Source organism: Girardinichthys multiradiatus, chromosome 22, assembly GCF_021462225.1.
Source record: "Girardinichthys multiradiatus isolate DD_20200921_A chromosome 22, DD_fGirMul_XY1, whole genome shotgun sequence".
Lineage (NCBI taxonomy): Eukaryota > Metazoa > Chordata > Actinopteri > Cyprinodontiformes > Goodeidae > Girardinichthys > Girardinichthys multiradiatus.
In genome coordinates, this window is record NC_061814.1 from 13619780 (window position 1) to 13625779 (window position 6000).

Here is a 6000-nt window from a genome sequence, read left to right on the forward strand (position 1 = left end):
ATTTAATTGAAGTCAACTTTATTCTAACATTTCCTAAAAAATAAAATGGAATTTTGGTCATCTATGTGTAATGGCTGTTTGATGAAATTATGCCTCTTAATCATTTTGATTTAGGAAATTAAAAATCTTAAAATATGTTGAAAACTTTAGTGTCCAACATAATATAAAAATATAAGAATAAATTTCTTTTTCAACCTGATTTGCTTTGTCAGAAACTCCAGAAGACTCAGGTGGAGGCCTCAACAATCTCCTGGATTAAAGACTACCTGACAAACAGACCACAGTTTGTGAGACTGAAGGGTTGTGTGTCAAACCAGGTAGTCAGCAGCACAAGAGCACCACAGGGGACTGTACTCTCACCATTCCTTTTCACTCTGTACACCTCAGACTTCCAGTACAAGACAGACTCCTGTCATCTGCAGAAATACTCGGATGATTCTGCAGTCGTGGGGTGGATCAGAGATGGACAAGAAGTTGAGTACAGGAAGGTGGTGGACCGCTTTGTGGCATGGTGTGGAAACAATCATCTCATGTTGAACGTGACTAAAACAAAGGAGATGATTGTAGATTTTAAGAGAAACAGGAATAAGTCAAACACTATTTCTATCATGGGAGAAGAAGTGGAGGTGGTGGAGGAGTATAAATACCTCGGTGTTCACCTGGACAACAGACTAGAGTGGAGATGCAACTGTGAAGCCATCTACAAGAAGGGACAGAGCACACTGTACTTCTTGAGGAAGCATAGGTCATTTGGTGTTTGCAGCAAGATGCTGCATATCTTCTATAAGTCTGTTGTGGAAAGTGTGATCTCTTCTACCATCATATCCTGGGGAAGCAGCATCAGAACCAGAGACTTAAAAAAGCTCAACAAGCTGATAAGAAATGCTGGCTCTGTTCTGGGGACTCCTCTGGAACCTCTGGAGATCATTGTGGAAAGACAGATTCTTCATAAAATGAAGAACATTATGGAGAACCCTGAGCATCCTCTTCATGAGACTATCCTACAGCAACAGAGTGTCTTCAGTCAGAGGCTTCTTCAGATCTGCTGTAAGACGGAGCGCTACAGGAGATCCTTCCTGCCCACAGCCATCAGCATCTACAACGGCTCTTTGAAGAAACCTACATAATATGAGCTATAACAACATTTAATTTCCCTTTGGGATTAATAAAGTATTTTTGAATTGAATTGAATTTAACAAAATGACAATAGTTCTTACTTGCTAATGGGCAGTTAGAGGATAGCTAGTACATCAATAAATGACTTTAAAAAAAGGACAGCAGCCAATAAGTTTTATTTCTGGCAAATTTTATTTCGATAATCTCTTAAAAGAAACGTCCTTCTTAACTTTGGAGGATTAGTGAGTGGATTTGGTTTGAGTTTTTCTTGTTGTGGCTTATACAAAGCTACATCACTCACTACCAGACAGAACAGGCAGCAAATCAGGTAGGCCAAGTCTGCACTCCATGTCCATGTCTCAGTTGCACATATCCAGGATGACCAACTCAGAACCAGAGGCAAGATTGGCAGATATTCATATTATTTAAGTAGCCGATAACCTGATAAGATGATCTGCATTATGAAAATATTTCCTAAATGAATTAAGTCAATAAATGAGTTAAACCCCATAAATGCCAGGCTGTACATTAATCAGCAGTGTACATGAAGCATATTTACATTGATAAGCACTTAATGTAGTAGTAAATTCTGATTGCTGCAACAGATCTTCCCTGATTTAAAGGTGCCATCTGATCCTGCCAGCAACTTGTCCTCCATAAAAGAATAAAACTCCTCACTTTTCTGTTTTTTTTATAACTTCACTCAAATAGCTGCTGATGGGCAACATTAGTCCACATTTTCCATAAACACTTTCTTACAAGGGTAATATTACTACTGACCTTGTTTGTCAGGGATAAAACACATGACTCTTGCTGATTAAAGCTGCTTGTGTTAGTCTGGAGGCCTGTTATGAAATATTCCTTTGCTTCCATCAAAACATAGCCTATACTGTGTTACCTAATGAAGAAACCCCCAATGAAGAGTTTTCCCTATTAACTTTAATAAAAAAAAAAGAAAAAAGAATTGCTTGACGGATGTTTATTCTCCATCTTACAAGTGCCAATGTGGTTTAAAAGAATCTTGGTAATCGATAACACAGATGTGCTAAATTTGACAGTTAAAGGAATCATTTGGACTTAAGAAATGAGGTTGTGTGACGTTACCAGATGCTGCTTTCGAAATATTTTAGATTATAATTTGTAGAGAAGTAGAGTGATGGAATGGTAGTCAGACAGTTATATAATTTTAGGTCTACAGTCATTTAAAAGCAACTTGCACTAAAAAAACATTCATATCCCTAGGATACAACTGCCTACATTTCACAAGAGATCACTGACAAGTTTGTTTTAGTTTCCATATTTCCACACAGAAGTACACTGGTGGAAACCGAAGGCCTATCAATAAACCTGATTGAGAACTAAGGCAAAAAATAAATAAATAATAGGACAAGAACAAACAAACTTAGATGCCGATAAATAAATGCCTGCCTGTTGTAAAATCCAAAGGCACTTTTGTCCTAATCAGCTGCTGCTCCACTACTGCTCGAACAGCCAGCAGTAATGTGGTTGTTTTTCAGTCATGAAAACAGAAACAAATGTAAAGGTATCTTGTTAATGCAGATATATTTTGTGTATGTGTATACATTTTTTTTTTGGTGTTTCTAAATGTGAAAATCTAAAGGCCAACAGTTAGCTTTGCACTTCTGAGGATTTATTTGTTTTTTATGCATTTTTACAAACTCAGTGTTTTATGTCTACTTAAACACAAACATGTGTCAGCTTTATACCAGCTCCCCTTTATCAGATCACTCTGTTTATAAGTCATAGGCTGCATCAAACAATCTTCAGACAAGAAAAAGGTTTTTACAAAAGGCATAATTTTGAATACTGCAAACTGAAGTATAGCTTCTTCAAAGAGTTGTAGCAAAATCACCCTCTCCCACAAAAAAAAGATTGAATTTATTTTCTTGTCCTCTTAAGGTTGGAGGGGAGTTCCTGTCTCAAGTAGAGGGGTTCAAATATCTTGTGATCTTGTTCTTGAGTGAGGGGAGAATGGAGCGGGAGATCCAGGACACGCTGGAGGGACTATGTCTCTCGGCTGGCCTGGGAACGTCTTGGGCTCCCCCCGGAGGAGCTGGAGGAGGTATCTGGGGAGAGAGACTTCTGGGTGTCTCTACTGAGTCTGCTGCCCCCGCAACCCGGTTCCAGAAGAAGCGGAAGACGATGACGAGAATTTTTTTCTCTTTTCTTTTCCAATAACCTACATATCTTGTAACGTGATGTCTTCCAACAACCAAAGGTCTCTGCTTAGACACAGTCATTTCCCACTGTTTCCTTTGACCAATCCGTTGTAGCACTGCAGTGGCTACAAGCCTGGAAAAAGTTGCGATACATTCTCAGCTTAAAAAAAAAAAAAAAAAAAAGGGGAACTGCTTGATGCGGAGCCACCTAAACCTCAATTAATATCTAGAAAGCAGCTTTTAATCATTTGGAAACACTTTTCTGAAACCCATCTCACTGCCTAAAATGAAGCATGACTGTTAAATCACAAGATCTTAAATTCTATCAGCTTCTAACAGCATCACATCTGATGGAGGGACAAAAAACGCAGCTTAAGACCCATGGCAGCATTTCACTTTTTCCCGTTCAGCGTTGTAAATATTTCACACTTCATATCTGATGTCCCACATTGCTTTGTGTTATACCCATAAAAATCCAAAACTGAAGTCAGTTGGAAAAAGCAGTGCTTAGAAACCCCTTTATTGAAAAGGAGAAGTATGTATTTATGTGTTTGACCTTTATATTGTGCATGGCAGGCTAGTAGACAACCTGAACTGCTACAACCCATAAAACCCATTTTCGAAATTACATTTTGCAGATAAGCCAGTCATCTTATATAGGCTTTTACATTTACATAAAAATTCGGCTGATCCAATGGAACCCATTCATACTTCAGCTGTTCATTCCCACCTAATGTAGACTAAAGCGCACAGGCACTCCAACAGCCCAAACAGAACAAGCCCGTGCCGTTTGGCGCAAAGGATGCAAGGCCTGCAGGATTGTGCAAAAGTGCCTCTCAGTGCGCATTCATCCGTAATAGGCACTGCGCATGTTTGTCACCCAACTTCCACCCTGAACGCATATAAAGAGGCGAGAGCGCTGCGATCCGAACGTGCTCTGAATCCTTTACCATCGCTCCTCTATAAATAGGTGAGGTAGGCGGCTGAGCTTAAACATGAGGGAAAAGGAGGAATGAATGGGATAACAGGGTGGACATGAATAATGGAAAGAAAACTATGTTCCTTAAGCAGTTCCACTCCTTACAACGTAAGCCATCAGTTATACATATACAAACCACGAGGTCTGTTTTTCAAAAATCAAAGATGAAAAGCGCAGTGTGGAAAAGCGCAGTGAATAAGGATGGCGTGAAGAAACGCATCCACATCCAGATCTATCTGACGCATGGTGCATCCAAGTCTCTCTTCGGGTCTCTGAGATTGTCCCCCTTCTTCCGTCCCATTTACTCCACCCCCTCCCCAAAAAACTTACTTACACCAACACAATGGACCCCCGCAATGATAATCAAATAAGAAGCACGCAAGAAACTGCACCGTGTCCTACCTTTTCAATCCGGTGTTGACGGCTCGTAGTTTGGTAGTAATATAGCTCTTCTTGCAATGCAAGCAAGTAGAAGGAGTTATAGGAGAAGGAGGAGTGGTGGCAGAGGTAGAGCCCGTAGTGAGGAATGGTTATGGAGACGCAGGGAGCTCTTATACGCTAGTCAAGAGAGCGTATCCAACCACAAAGACGCACAAAGGGAGGGAAGAGCAGTCCGGATTCCCATGCACACACAGTTTTTTGCCTTTATTTGTTGCCTTTATCTTTTGCTATTCTTGCCTACTCCTTGTTTCCATGCAGCGCGACCTGAGTGACCTGTATGATCGGATGACCGGAGCGGCGCTTCATCAGCAAACCCGCATTTGCAGATAGGAGGCGCGCAGCGCAGCGGACCTCTTCCTCATTCTTCCCTTCCCGGTTCTTCCCCGGCTCCGTGAAATAGAGAGAAAGAGAGCGAGAGTGTGTGTGAGGGGGTGAGAGTGTCCATGTGTGAGCAGGTCTCTCTTTCTTCTGTTCTTTCCTCACACACACACACACACTATCAGCTCACCCTCCGCCCTTTCTTCTTTTTCCCCTCCCCGTGTTGTAGGAGCGCCTGCCTCACTTCTCAGTCAATATGTTACCTCTTCAGATTCATGTCCCACCACAGGTTTTAGTGTCAGTCTACCGCTGTCTTCAAGAAACCAAATGTATTAGCCAATATCCATTTTTTTTAATCCATTGTATTAGACCGACACCTTATGTGGTTGAAAGCATTATCATCTAAATCAGTTATTATGCAAATGTTGGGGTTTAAGCCTCCTGCTTAAATACTCCTCCAATGCAATCAGCAGATCAGTTGCACCTGTCACCCAGCACACCTGAGAAACTCCAGCACCATCTGGAAACTGAAAACAAAAAGTGCAGACAAAACACAAACACATACACCGAACCCAAAACCCCAACAACCGCAACTCACCTGGGAACATTTTCAAACTAGTACAGGTACATCTAAAAACATTAGAGTATCATGAAAATGTCAATATTTTATACACTCATTTAAGAAAGTAAAACTGATATAGATTCATTACACAGTAAAATATTTCAAGCTTTTTTTTGCTTTGTAATGTTGATTATTGCTTACAGATATTAAAAACCAAATATTCAGTGTCTCAGAAAATTCTAATAATGCACAAAAGTAAAATACTGAAAACGCATGGTGTCACACCCAATCAGCTAATTAACTCAAAACATCTTTAAAGATTTCGTCAGCCACTCAATGGTCTCTCAGTCTTGGTCTTTTGGCTACACAGTTATGGGGAAGACTGCTGACTGGACAGATGCCCA

At 40.5% G+C, this 6000-nt stretch overlaps 1 protein-coding gene across 6 annotated transcripts in view; it reads right to left on the reverse strand.

Moving 5' to 3' along the window:
* slc8a1b (solute carrier family 8 member 1b) overlaps positions 1–5422 on the reverse strand; it is a 184534-nt gene extending 179112 nt beyond the window's left edge. For all 6 annotated transcript variants that reach the window (XM_047351453.1, XM_047351448.1, XM_047351452.1 and 3 more), the window contains exon 1: positions 4678–5422. The gene's annotated coding sequence lies outside the window, so the exon portion shown is untranslated. The remainder of the gene's footprint in view (positions 1–4677) is intronic.
* Positions 5423–6000: the final 578 nt, after the last annotated feature.